This window comes from Lutra lutra, chromosome 12 (genome assembly GCF_902655055.1).
Source record: "Lutra lutra chromosome 12, mLutLut1.2, whole genome shotgun sequence".
In the NCBI taxonomy this organism is placed as follows: Eukaryota; Metazoa; Chordata; class Mammalia; order Carnivora; family Mustelidae; genus Lutra; species Lutra lutra.
Window position 1 is genome coordinate 91,052,422 of NC_062289.1, and position 15,250 is coordinate 91,067,671.

A 15,250-nucleotide genomic window follows, 5' to 3' on the forward strand; every position below is an offset into this window, starting at 1 on the left:
TTTCCTTCCACTTCTGGCCTTCACATGTATGCCTGGACTATATTTTGTGCTAAAATGTCCTCCTCCTAGCTACTTCTCCTCTTCCTCCAGGCCTTGGTTTAACCTCTCCCGATGACCTCCTTTCCCTCACCGCAGCCCTGCTGCCCCAGATAGGATTCCTTCCCAGCACTTTTCAGTCTTGTCATTACTTACTGAATTAACATATAACTGTTCCACCTTTGTCTTTCCTGCTAGATCAAAAGCAACTTTAGCATCAGGACTGTATTTGATTCACGGGTGGGTGTCCCGTGACTTGGCTCAGGACCCCTATTTAGCAGATCCTCAATAATTACCTGTTATTTGCAATTGTCCAACCAACTGTTTAGCTAGAGCAGGTCAGACTTTCCGAGGGAAAGCTTCTCATCTGTAAAATGAGGATATTAAGAAGAATCCTGGCCTCCTGGGATGGTCATGAGAATTCAGTGAGTACATTGACGTAAAGTGCATAGTACAGAGGCCTGACACAGGGAAAGTGCTGGGTAAAAGGGTGTCATGGGGGAATCGGGAGATACTGCTTCATGGGTACAGGTTTTATTTTGGAGAGACGGCAATATTTTTGGAACTAGATGGAGGAGGTGGTTGCACAACATTGTGAATGTACTAAATGCCACTGAATTGTTCATTTTAAAATGTTTAATTTTAGGAGCACCTGGCAGGCTTAGTCAGAAGAGTGTGGGACTCTTGATCTCTGGGTTGTGGGTTTGAGCCCTGCACTGGGCATAGAGCTCACTTAAAAAAAAAAAAAATGAACTGGGGCACCTGGGTAGCTCAGTGGGTTAAAGCCTCTGCTTTTGGCTCAGGTCGTGATCCCAGGGTCCTGGGATGAAGCCCCACAACGGGCTCTCTGCTCAGCGGGGAGCCTGCTTCCTCCTCCCTCTGCTGCCTCTCTGCCTGCCTGTGATCTCTGTCTGTCAAATAAATAAATAAGGGGCGCCTGGGTGGCTCAGTGGTTAAAGCCTTTGCCTTCGGCTCTGGTCATGATCCCAGGATCCTGGGATCGAGCCTCACATCGGACTCTCTGCTCAGCAGGGAGCCTGCCTCCTTCTCCTCCTCTCTCTCTCTGCCTGCCTCTCTGCCAACTTGTGATCTGTCTGTCAAATAAATAAAAATCTTAAAAAAAAAATAAATAAAATCTTAAAAAAAGAGAACTAAAACATTTAATTAAATGTTGTGTGAATTTCACCTCCATAAATTTGTTCAAAAGGGCATTACGGCTTGTATTAGTCTGCTAGCACACCATAACAAAGCAATCCAGATTGGCTTGACAGAAATTTATCTTTCCACAGTTCTAGAGGCTAGAAGCTTGAGATCAGGGTGCAGGCAGGGTTAGGGTCTTCTGAGGCCGGTCTCCATGGCTTGTAGATGGCCACCTTCCCCACATGGCCCTCCCTGTGTCCTCATCTCCTCTTAGAAGGATACCAGTCCTCTTAGATTACAGGGCCACCCTGATGACTTTAAAGACCCTCTCTTTATTAATTTAAGTGGCTTTATTATTATTATTTTAAAGTCATCTCTACACACAACACAGGGCTTGAACTCACAACCCTGAGATCAAGAGTCGTGTGCTCTACCTACCGAGCCAGCCAGGTGCCCCAGAGATACAGTCGTACTCTGAGGTCTTAAGGGGTTAGAGCTTCAAAGTAGGAGTCTGGGGGTAGGGAACGCTGCAGCTGTTGCTGCTACCACAGTCATGAAAACAGAGAGGGTTAGAGCAGTGCCTGGAGTGTGGCAAATCTGGGACAGAATCTGGGCCTTCCCTCCTGAAAATCCAGTGGCAGAGGTGGACACTGTCCACCTAGCCTCTTCGGGAAATGCGGGGTCCTCACCTTCTCCTGGTTCTCCCTCTGGGTGGCTGCCTGTTGGGGGGGGTGGGAGAAGGAGGGGTGCCTTGGGACCTCAGCCACAGCCCCCTCCTTTCACTCTCTCACCCTGTCTACACCTTGAGTGACGATCCAAACCTACTTTAAATGTTCACAACTCTCTCTGTAGCCCATTTCACTCCTCTGAGATCTAGACTTGCTTATCTACCTGCTCACCTGACATCCCCTTTGGGTCCCTAAAACTCGCTGTGTCCAGGAGAAAACACACAACCTCCAGCAACTTCACTTGTCCTCTCCCAGTGGTTTCTGCCTTAGGAACAGCTGGCCATCCATCCATTTCTACAAAACTAGAACTTGTGTGACTATCCTTGGAGCCTCCTTCTCCCTCACCATCTACATCTGAATGCCCAATAGAGGTTAATTTCTCTGTGCCTTGGTTTCCTCCTCTATAAAACGTGGATAACAACAGATCTTCCTATTAAATGAAACAATGTATATTTGTCACTTTGGGCCTCGTAACAAATAAACCCAACACCCAGCAGCATAAAACAACCTTGTTTTTATGCTCTTGATTTTGTGGACCAGGAACGGGGAAGGTCTTAGCTGGGCAGCTCTGAATTGGAACGGGGCGGTGGCTCCAGATTCCATGCTCTCAAACACTGAGTGTACTTACCTCGGTCAGATCCTACAGTGCTTGAAAAAGGGGTTGGGATCTTAAGTGTGCTGGGAAGCCCTCTCCATACTCAAACGCCCAAACAGAGGTTGTGTTCTCTCTGCCTGTTTCTCTGAGAAAACTTTTTTTTGCTTCTTTTTTTTGTTTTTGTTTTCTTTTGGAATAAGGAAGCAATTTTCTTCTCTAAAAGATCACTCCTAATAGTTATCAATCTGTCTCTTTCTGTTTCCTTAGCCATGGTCCCCATCCATGTCCCCAGCAAGGTTCCTGAATGTTCCCTGGGCTTTCTCCCTGGCTCAGAGAATGTGAAATCAGCCCCAATAACACTCAGACTTTGGTAACCAAAGTTTTCAGCCCCTTAGGTGGAAGGCAGACCCCAGATTTGCACAGGTGATTGGAAAGCTCTTCTCATGAACAACTACCGTTTCCTTATCAATGCCAACCAGACCCTCCTCCTTCCTATTGTTTTTTGTTTTTGTTTTTAAAGTATGCTTCACAGCCAAGTGCAGAGCCCAATGCGGGGCTCAATCCCACCACCCTGAGATCAAGACCTGAGCTGAGATCAAGAGTCGGATGCTTAACCAACTGAGCCACCCAGGCGCCCCTCCTTTCTCCCATTTCTGATCAAAGATGACCAAGATACCGTCAGGGGAAAAAAATTAAAATCTCCTGACAACCCAGAAAAACCTCTCCACAATTCTAGAAAAGAATAGTTTTAATGGTGAAGCATTAAACTAGATTTGAGGCACAGCACAGGAAATCTGCTAACAAGATTACAAAGACGAGAGAAATCCCCCCTTTCATATACAGCCAAATACTGACGGCATCCCACACGTGCTCTCGAGATTAATGCTAGCTTGTCGTCATGTGGAAGGACCTGATCGCATCTTTCCTAGTTCATCCTAAACTCACTTGGCAACTGCGGTACACATTGTGCTAGCTAATTGCCTTTGTCTCAAGGAAATAATAAAACTTCTCATCTTAACCAGCTTGGAATGCGTTGCTTGGGCTAAACCCCCAAGGAGTTAAGGACATGGGCTTCCTTGGTATTTACATTTCAAAGAGATGTTTCTCAGGCCTCTAAGGAAAACATTCCTGGGTTGTACTACTGGCAAGAGGCTTGATGGGCGCTTAAAAAAGATTTGCAGGGATGTCTGGGTGGCTCAGTCAGTTAAGCACCTGCCTTTAGCTCAGGTCCCGGGATTGAGCCCCACATCGGGCTCCCTCTGCCCCTCACCCTGCTCATGCTCCCTCTCTCGCTCTCTCTCTCAAATAAATAAAATCATTTTTTAAAAAACAAAAGAAAATGTGATGCTAAGTGAAAGAACCCAGCCACAAAAGGACAACTATTGTATGATCCCTCTTACACGAAACATCTTGAACAGGTAAATTCGTAGAATTGGAAAGTAGATCAGTGGGAGGGCTGAGAGGGAGGAGGCAATGGGGAGTTACTGCTTAATGGTTATAGAGTTTTTGTTTAGGGTGATTGAAATGTTCTGGATGTTCTAGAAGTAGATCCTGGGGATAGTTATACACCATAGTCCTTTATTTTTTTAAGTTTTGTTTTTGTTTTTGTTTTTGTTTTTGAGAGAGAGAGAAAGTGCATGGGGGCGGGGGTGTGCAGAGGGGGAGGGAGAGAATCTCGAGCGGATTCCCCACTGAGCATGGAACCCCATGCAGGGCTCAGTCTCACGACTCTGAAATCAGGACCTGAGCTGAAACCATGAGTTGGAGGCTCAACTGACTGAGCCACCCAGGCGCCCCCACCATTGTCCTTTATACCATTGGATTATATACTTAAAAATAGCTAAATGGGGGGCGCCTGGGTGGCTCAGTGGGTTAAACCTCTGCCTTCAGCTCAGGTCATGATCCCAGGGTCCTGGGATCGAGCCCCGCACTGGGCTCTCTGCTCAGCAGGGTACCTGCTTCCCCCCACCCCGCCTGCCTCTCTGCCTACTTGTGATCTCTGTTATATAAATAAAATCTTTTTTTAAAAAAATAGCTAAATGGTAAAATTTCTGCTACATACAGTTAACCATAGTGATAAAACAGCAAAAGATCTACATACATATCAAAGACACAGAGGAAAGATTTACACATGCACATAGTTTCTCCAGGAAACGCTCTAAGAAGGGAAAAAGGGGATGAGTCTCCTTCTGCTTGGGCAACAGGGAAATTTATAAATTTTACAATTTATCTTGTAGTACCCTCTTACCAAACTGCTGACTGATTGTATTGGACAGAGAGCCGATCCCCACACCCCCAACTCCTGCTTAAAATTACCTAACACAAGTCTAAATCCTAGACTAATTCCCTCTGGTCCCTCTCACCTGACACCCCAGGTCCGCCCCCCCCCCGCCCCAGGGTGCCCTGTCCCTGCTCCAGCAAGCAATAAACCCATCTTTGTGGGTTATCAGCATACAGTGTAGGTCTGGTTATTTTTGGCTAGAGGGTTTCAATATTCCTCTCCCAAGAGAGCCCTCTGCCCTAACTGGAGAGACCACTCCCACGACATCTTCAATGGCATCACAATAAATACACAAACTCTTTTCTGGTCCATCTTCCCAGACTCTGTCCCTCCTGAGGGCCTTTGCTAATTCTGTTCTCTTTTATCCTCGAGGGCTGGCTTTCCAGGTCCTGACTCAGCATTTAGATGGTCTAACTCAAGCTCTGTGTCCGTAGAAACACACATTGGGGGAGCGTGCCCTCAAGGCGTCCCCTTCCATTCATTAAACACTTCCAAATTGTCATAGTATGCACACTGGCGTGATTATTGGGTTCACTCACTGGCTCGGGCAGGGTTCCGTGGGGCCTGAAGCTTACACTGTCTGGAGGCCCTATTTTAGAAAAGAAAGGCATACAGATGAACTCATAAGTGAACAGGGGCGCATTTGGGTAGAATGAGAGAAGAAGGAAGCTTGAAAGTGAGGAGCTCTAAGTGAGGAGACCCCGGAGTTAAGCTTTATCAGCAACACGGGAAACACACCTCTTCCTGTAAAATGATGAACTTCATGACAGCAGGGCCTCTATCCGATTTTGCTAGGGTATGTGAGAGGGTGTCACCCTATCCTACAGACATTTCTTCAGACCAAAGAACCCCCCCGTCCCCCCCAAGCATGTTTAGCCTGCTCCCTTAGGCTGCCTCAGTCGCGGGGGTGATGAGACCTTCCCCAACCGCCTTCTTTCTGTAAACTCTCTGTCACTCTAATGTTTTTTATTTTTTTTTAAAGATTTTATTTATTTGACAGAAAGAGCTCGCAAGTAGGCAGAGAGGCAGGCAGAGAGAGGGGGAAGCAGGCGCCCTGCTGAGCAGAGAGCCCGCTGTGGGGCTCAATCTCAGGACCCTGAGATCATGACCTGAGCTGAAGGCAGAGGCTTTAACGCACTGCGCCACCCAGGCGCCCCCCACTAATGTATTTTTTTTCTTTTTTAAAAAATGTATTTCTTATTATAAATCACAGTACCACAGTTTCCTTACATGGCAAAAGGGACTTTGTAGTCATAATTAGGTGAGGAATCTTGAGATGGGAAAATTTTCCTGTGCAGCCTGGATAGGCCCAGTATAATCACAAAGGTCCTTAGAAGAGGGGGACAGGAGGGTCAGAGGCAGAAAGAGAAGGTTGACAAGGGAGGCAGAAAGAGAATGTTGACAAGGAAGGCAGAGGTGGAAGTGAAGCTGGTCATAAGCCAAAGAATGCGGGGAGCAGGGTTCCTGGGAGGGCTCTGCCTTCTGGGTTAAGCCTCTGCCTTCTGCTCAGGTCATGGTCCCTACATCAGCTCTCTGCTCAGCGGGGAGCCTGCTTCCCCCCCCTCTCTCTGCCTGCCTCTCTGCCTACTTGTGATCTCTCTCTCTGTCAAATAAGTAAATAAAATCTTAAGAAAAAAAAAAAAGAATGCGGGAGCTTCTAGAAGCTGGAAGAGGCAAGGAAAGGGATTCTCCCCTAGAGCAGGGGCGATAATCAGAAACTAACGCATATTAAACGCATGCGTTGTATCAGTTTTCCATTGCTGCTGTAACAAATTACCACAATTTACTGGCTTAAAACAGCTCAAATTTATGATCTCCCTGCGCTGGGTGTCAGAAGTCTCTGATGGGTTTTATGAAGCTAAAATAAAGCGGTCAGCAGAACCGCTGCTCCCAGCAGCATGACCCCAACCTCTGCTGCAGCGATGCGGTACGCCAGGGACATGATGTGCTTGCTTGTTACAGAGTTCAGTGGCAAGAGGTAACAAATATATGGAGGCAGATAAAACATGCGCGTGTGCACACACACACAGCTATTGCAAACCAATACCTACATGCCAAGCGATGAGTACAGACAGCTGAAAAGGCGACTTTGAATCCAACCATCAGCAAGAGAAGTGGGATTGGCCTTGGTGGAAGAGGGAGGGTGGGCTTTCCAGGTAAGGGGAGTAGCAGAAATACAGGCTAGGCAGAAGGGAAGTAAAAGCTACCTTTAGAACCATCGGGGTGAACCCGCAGACCGGATGTTGGCATGGAGGCGTGGAGGACAAGGTCATTGAGAAGGCTGCCTGCCTCCGGCCAGAGCATGCGCTGAATGCTGGTGGGAGGGGTTAGCCTTTCTTCCCTGGTCCCTGGTGGCACTGATTGCCTCGTGGAAAATGCTTGACGGTTAAAAGAGATATTTCGAGAGGGCAATCTGGGGGCAGTGTGTGTTTTTCAAGGAAAGCGAAGCCACCAGCTTGAAGGAAAAAGGAACAGGTGTCTCTCTCTCCCCACAGATTTGCCCGCAGCTTTTCTGCTAATAACTGCATTTCCATTAGCGACTCTTTTCAAAGCCTTCAAACCCAAACTGATTCAATTACTGCCTACTGTTTGATCGAATACGACCCCTTGTATTTATGGGGGGGGGGGCGTCTCAGAGCCTTTCCGGTGCTTCCTGTCTTTCCCCCACTGCTTCCCTGGGAGACCAGAAATGGGGGCAGAGGAAATAAGGGCTCATAACTCTTAAAGATTTCAAATTCTTGGAAACTGTAAGGAAAAGCAAAGCGACCGAGGCTTCCAATATCAGCTCCGAGTTCTGGCGGAGGAAAAGACTGAGAGGCAGAGAGACCAGGAGACCGGTCATCCCTATTCCCCCCACCCCCACCATCCCCAAGTCAAGCAGTACAGAAAGATTTGTTTTTGTTTTTTGTTTTATTTTGTTTTTAAATCACTTCACTAATTACTCAGGCCCAATTGTCTGTTATTTGACTAACTTAATCTTATTTTCCTCCAGAGGCCATTGCTAAAGTGATTTCCTTTTAGTGATGTGGGTTCCAAGCTCTCTATAAATCCACCGATTGTAAATTTTTTCCCTGCTTTGGTTCGCCTGGTGATTTTGCCAAAGGTACAGTGAGGGGAAAAAAAAGTCATTTTTACTATTTAACTGACGGTGAGGCCCCTATTCTATATTGACTCCTAGTCACTCAAAAATCTGTTCTTTCCTCTCCCCCGCACGTTTTCCACCCTTTCTTTGGATTTGTGGTTGGGAAGGTTCTGTTTTGGTGTAAACTGGGATTTTTTTCCCCACCTGGTTGCCAGGCAACAGCAGCCACCCCAATCAGGATGCAAAAAATGTTAAATTGTTCCGGCCACCTCTGGAGGCTTGGCCTGTCGAAAATCCGGTGCAGGTTGGGGGGGGGAGGTGCTGGTTAAAATGTCCAAAGTCAGACCTTATCCCCAGTGAGCACTAATGGGCAGCTAGAGGGAGAAGCCCAGGAATTGGCTTTTAAAATGAGTGTCTTCTGTGATGACAGGTTGTCTTAGGGGGCTTAAGGATCCCCGGGCTGAATAGCAAATGGCAAATTACATCAAGAGGGAGCTGTTTGAGCTTCAACGAGAGAGAAAAGCGGAGAACATTTGAAGCCGGATGTTAGTTTATTTACTCATATTTACTCATATATAGGATGATTTTATCCCATCTTCTTCTATCCTGTTCTATGTGTGTTGAATTAAATGAATATTAATTCATTTAATCCTGTTACAACGCAATGAAGTTGAAACAATCACAGGCTACTTGACAGTGAAGAAAGGAAGATACAGAGAGGTTGAGTAACTCATCCCAAGTTGCACAGCGAGGAAGTGGAGCCAGGATTTGAACTTCAGCAGTCTGGGACTCTTAGCAGCAGCCCCAGGAAGTGGTGAGGAAGGCAGATTCTTGAATTGGACAGTCTGGGTTCGAATTCTACCTCTAACATGTACTAGTTATGTTCACCTTGCACAGACACTGCCTGATCTCCTTGTGCCTCAGTTTCCCAAGTTTTAAATTGGAGAGTGAGTAATGATACCTATCCAAGTAGTCCCATGAAGACTGGCATTTTTTTTAAAGATTTTTACTTATTTGACAGAGAGAGATGCAGAAAGAGAAGGAAAACAAGCGGGGGCGGGGGTAGGAGAGGGAGAAGCTGGCTTCCTGCTGATCAGGGAGCCTATGCAGGACTCGATCCCAACAGTCTGGGATCATGACCTGAGCTGAAGGCAGATGCTTAACCACTAAGCCACCCAGAGCCCCTGAAGACTGGTATTTAGTCACTCTTAGACATTATTTTAGTTAATTTCCATGGCGCAGGATATAGCAGGAGACTGACGGGGGTTCTCTCATCCTACCCCATCTCTGACCGGCATCTCACATTTGACCTTGGGCCAGAGGCTCAGGGATGGGGTGGAGAAGGCAGGAACCGTACATGGGGAGCATCTGACGTTGGGTAAATTATTTTGTAACTTAAAAGGCTATCTGGTTGTTTGTGCTTTTTGGCCAGGAAATGGGTGTGAATGTCAAAATGATCACAGCATCGAAATGGCCATGTCCAGAAGGGCATGACAAAGCCCTGGGGGCTCCCAGCCCCTAGCTGATCCTTTTGTACTCACCACCCTGTCAGGGCATTTGGGGTCAGCTCCTCTTCATCTGTCCTGCCAGTGCTTTTGAGGCCAGCTAGGAATTAAGTTTTAGGGTCCTCAGGGTTGTGTAGATAGGAAGGCAGGACTGGGGGAAAAGGTGGTACAGTTTCTCTGGGGCCCATTCAATGGATGCAGCAGTGATGGGAACAAAGGTGTTGCGGGCAGGATGGAGAGGAAGCTGAGATGCTCCACTGGGGTCCCAAGGACTCAGGAATCATTCCCCAGCTGCTGGGAGCACCCTCAGCAATCAGCCCTTTGGGGATGGCTTCTGCTGCAGAGAGCGGGCTGGTCCAGGACTGAATGATGGAGGGCTATGACACTCAGCCTTCTGGCCCCAAATCATGGACAGCTCTGGAAGGTCACCTTCAGAAACCCCTCAAGGTTGGCTGACATTTCTACTGCAACAATATGGCGGCTGAGGTTCTCCCTACCCCCCTTCCCAATCAATTTCCACCACCTGACTCAGGGCGGGCTTCCTGGGGGCCCCTGACTGGCGACAGTGGGCACAGGTAAGAGAAATTCCCACCAAAGCAAATGACAGAACACAGCCAGTGAAGTCAACTCCACTTTTTAATATTTTAACCATAATGCAAACAGGCATAAGTAGACTTTTGTTGAATTCCATCAAGTTAGAAGATGAGGACAAGGCAGAAGGAGAGCATGCGGTGAACACAGCTTGGACAACCTCGCGAGGAGCATGGGGCGGGTGACGGTCCTTGGAGGAAGGTGCAGGAGTGCACGGGACACTGGGCGGACATTAGCAGCATTGAGAGCTCAGAGGTAGGGGGACGTCCGAATTTCTGACTCTGCGTGTGTGTGTGTGTGTGTGTGTGTGTTGACATGTGACAGCCGCTCTGCCCACCTCCCCACCTCCTCAGCCCCGAATGGAAACCCACTGGTAGAGCAAAGAGGGGATGGCCAACTGCGTTCTCATTCTCTCTCTCTCTCCCTCCCTTCTGGGAAATCACTGCTGAGCCCAGAGTGGGTCCTACGATCACAAGATAGCACAACACAAGGAAAACAGGGCAGGGTGGGGTGCACGGCATCGGGTCTCCGTGGGTCGTAATCAGAGTGATGCCAAGGGCACAGCATCTTACCAAAATGGAACCGTCATCCTTTCCATCTTGGGAGGGAATTTGTGAAACCACATTTTCATCATCCCCAGCCCCCGAAACCTTCTCCAATAACAGAAACAAAGCCGTCACCTGAGGGCTGCTCTGCTGATACCAGAGGGTCCAGGATCGAAAGGCTTGGGGTAGCCAGGAGAGATTCTTTTGCTCCCAGGGGACATCTGTCACAGTGGTGGGGGTGGGGTGGGGAGAGACTGCTGCTGGCTTCTAGTGGGTGGAGGCCAGAGATGTCCCCAGAAGAGCCTCCACCACAAAGAATTCTCTAGCCCCAAATACCAATAGTGCTGAGGTTGGCTGACCCTGGACCGGAGCCGAGTCTGGGCACTTGGACGTCCTGGAGTCATTTTCTAGAAGACAATGGAAAGCAGCATCTGCAGGCAGATTTGCTCCTCCCTGCCAGACCACCTCATTAAGAACAGTCTCTGTCCTGGACCGGACAGACACGCCTTGCTTGTTCAGAGCTATTCAGATCTTCCAGGATAAAACACACTCATAAACAAACTAAGGCATGTTTACCCCAGACCTCCTCCCTTGCACGATTGCACGCGGCTCTGACAAGCAGTAAACAAGGAGAGCCCCAAGACCCATGTTCCAGGGTGAGAGTTAACCTAGGTCCCCATGCAGGTCTTCTTTTGGGAAGAGGCAGCCTTTGCCACCTGAGGTGGGGACTCGGAGTGGATCGAGGACAGGGAACATATGATAGAGCAGAGACCAGGCTGGTGTCAGCCCCAAAGGGGTCAGATTCAGGTTCATGGAGACCATCTGTGTTGAGTTCTGGGGGGGCAGGAATTCTCAGATCTGTCTTCCTCCATCCTTTCGTTCTTGAGCCAAACAGGACATTTGGATGCAGGAAACTTTACAAGGGTTGGGAAACGTCAAGGTGTATGGATAAGCCCTATAGGACGCCCAGATGAAGATTTCTTTCTCCTTGTCACCTGTAGGCCATCTCAGATTACCTTGCCAATTCAGACAGAAGGCTTTGTGGATTAGGTGGGCACGGTGACATGCTGGAGGTCAAGGCAGTGGAGATGTAAATATACAAGGTAACGGTTGGCTTCACACAGAAGCTTAACCCCCCAGTTTTCCCAACGGCATGAATGGCCAGAGCTCTAGGGGTAAACCGGCCCAGACATCTGGCTTGCCCGTCTTGGCAGAGGGACGGTTTGCCAGTGATCTGGGTCAGAAAAATCTCACTTGTTTTGGACTTAGGGCAAAACCTGACCTCCTTTTGGAAGTCTAAAGCAGGTGGCTGTTGAGAATGTGCTTGGCAAGAAAATCCTTTGTTCTAAGGCCAATGTCTAGCTGGCCTGGGGTCAGTTTTCTTTCTGTGCATCTAGGCCTGGCTGGACCTTGGAAGGATGCACCCTGTTGGCTCAGGGAGAAGCTGGTTTATCATGTCAACAACGGCAAAGTCCTCTTTCCCTCCAGGCTGTTTGGTGCCCCCCCCCGCCCCCCCCTCCTCGTTTCCTTTCTTAGCCTAGAGATAAGACTCCTGACTTTCTCCTCCCCAGCAGCGAGGTCTTCAGGTCCTGATTTAATAACTGCAAAACATTCTACGGCTGGTTCAACAGACCAGCCGTCCACGTCCACACTCTGTCCTGCAGCTGGAACATTCTTTTCCAAGCCCAACTCCAATGACCTTATTCTACCCATTTGAAAAACATTCCTAGGGATGCCCTGCCACCTTCCAATGAATCTAAATTCCTGGACATGCGCTCACCTGTCCCTAACACCTGCTCCCTGCTCACCTGCCCAGCATCTGGCTCAGCACCCTCAGCCTTCCAAAGCTGTGCCAGAAGCAAAGTGCTCCCTTCTGTGCCTTTCCTCTCACTCTTCCTCCTTCCTGGAAATCTGATCTCCCCAAACCTGCAGGTGGGATCCACTCGTTTCTCAAACCCCAGACATTTATATCGAGTCTAAGATTGTGTGTCTACATACCGAGATTCTCATTGCCTACAAACTGAAACTGTTTTGGGCTCCGTATTCTCCCCTGTACCTTCTGCATAGTTACTGGTGAAGTGGAAAAATGAAATTTGAAAGCTTCAGTGGGCCAGGTACCATAACTGGTTGTTTTATGGGCATTATCTCATTTAACTCACTTTGCTATATAAGTGGATATATAGACTCAGAAAGGGTACATCACCAGTCCAGGGCTGTCTGTGGAAACGGGGGAGGGGGAAGAGTTAGCATTGGAACTCAGGGCTGCTTACAAAGGCTCCATTTTGGTGGGTGTGAAGCATTTCCCTGAACCCAAGGATAGCTGGCTGTCTCCCTCCATAGAAATCATGCAGGAAAAGACTCCTCCGCTCAGGGAGTTTAATTAGCTCTGCTTCTTTCCTAACGCAAGGTGCTGGCTCTGGATTCACAGTGATGAATGGGGGGCATAGCCATGTCAGCTTCTGCGGAGGGGGAGGTCTCCTTACTCCTGGCCAAGCTCCCTTTTGTTAAATGGGGTTGGAGTCACTGCAGGGCAGTCCAAGGTCTGTAATCTAGGTAACTCCCAAATGCCCAATCAACTTCTTTTTCTGCTCACCTATTGTGAAACCAAATTTTGCACCTGGGTTTGGCTACTGGGACGGAAGTAAAAAACCACCACAAGAGGGCAGCATTTACCCACCCTGCATCAGAGCCAAAGCCTAAATCAGGACTCCACACTCTACCTCTTCATAGGCTCCTTACAGGGAGGTTTTTCAGAACAGGCATTCCGGCAAATGAGAGAAACACATCAGGCCAGCCTCCAGTCTTCTAGCTGGGAGTCCTGAAGCAGCCGGCATTGGGTGTTGAAAGGAATTTCCTTTAAAAACAAAAATCTTTCTTGGGAAGAAAAGATGCATCCCGATTCTGTGATCACTGCTTTGGACTCCTGGGTACAAGGAGATGATGCTTCCATCTGCGAGCCTGCTACCGGAGGGGAGGGGTGCATGACGGAGGTGCCCGGCACACAGGAAGTGCACACGAGCACTCATTCGGTGATGGAAAAGCACTCACAGTCAGAGCTTGTCTGGAGAGGGAAGCATGGATAAGTTCCTCCAGGGTCTGGGGAGCAAGGCTCGTCTTAGCAAGTGTCTCTAAAGGGCTCAAAGGGTTGAAAGAAAGCCCCCGTGGGGGAAGCTGCTAGGAGCCAGAATTGTATATAAAATGGGCGTCTGGAGTTCCAGATTGGCAGAGTGGGGTAGCACGCTGAGTGCCTGGGCTTGGTCTCCTTGCCATGAAAGCCCCAGCCAGAGGAAACAGGATTAAAGGAAGGCTGGGAGGTGGTAACTGGAGGCAGCCCAGCTCCGCGTGCAGGGGGATGGGACCCCAGAGGGAGGGGGGCTGCCGTGGAGGGTGGAGAAAGGCAAGGGCCAGTTTGCTTTTTGCCTTTAAGAATCTCGGAGGTTGTCCTTTCCTGGGGACATCTCTTTGGCACTCCGTGTCCTAAGGCTCTTCCAGAAAGGGCCAGGGCACTTTCTCTTTGGCAGCCCCCCAAACAGAGCATCAAGAAATACCCATTGTGCTCTACAGAAAGGCGGAGCACTCTCTCTGGGCAACAAAACATAAAACAACAAAACAGAACAGCCCACCCACAGAAGGCTTCCTCTCCAACCTGGGCCAGCCCCTCCAGTAATTTCTTGGCTCTCTCCAGGCTTTCCCCTGATTTTGAGCACTTCCGGGGGTGGGGGCGGGGGGGGGTGCCCTCCCAGCCCATTCATCCTGATGGTGGGCACAGCACTTTACCTCCTAGGGTTGGGGGGAGGGGGGAAACTAAACTGACCCTGATTCCCACTGAAGATTGTGTTGCCCATTTTTGATCGGAGTCAAGGTTCATTTCTTTGGCAAAATTATTTTGTCAGGCTAGAAACTTGGGAGATTGCTTTTAGAAGGCCAGGAGTATGAGTGCCAGGCCATGCCCGGTGGTGGTCCTGGGGAGGAAGCCGCGTGATGCCTCATGATGTCTTCCCTCTCCAACTTGTCTGCTTTAAGGGCCTTCTGTTATTTCCTTCCCAGGGTGGAAGGGCCAGCCCTATTTGGGGCAATAAAAAAATAGCAGTGATATTCTTCCTTGATACTGTTTCCAGTCTGTACCAGTCTAAAGGCTGATCTATTCATACTTTTTTCACTTCATAAATTATAAGGGGAAACTGAGGACAAGGAACTTGCCCAAAGTCACCTGATGGCAAAGATGGGATGATTCTTACTTCCCCATACTCCCTGGGACATTACTTCTCCCTGTTGTGGATGGGATGGTCCAGGGAGGGCCAAATCAGGTGATCCTGTCTGGGGTGAGGGGTCGGGCTGGGGAGGAGGTGTGCTTAATCCACAAGATGGGTTAGTTTCCCAGGGAGGGCTCCACTAACTGGTACCAGAATCTAAATGTGACCGATTCTGTGAGCCCCTTTTTAACGGAGCCCCCCCACCCCTTAATCATCACACTTGCTTCCCCCTGCCCTTTGTAACCAGGACAATGAGGGTGCCTCCAAGTGTTTCAGGGATGTGAGCATAGACAGAAATTACGGACGTGTGGAGAACCAGGGCACGGTTCTTGGCACTGAGAGTCTGCAGGCCACACGCTGCCACAGGCAAGAGGACAGACGGAGACCCAGGCCTGTCCCACACGTGCATGCATGTGCACACACAGACACAGACACACACACACACACACACACACACACACACACGACCAGGACGTCATCATAAAAAAGGACAA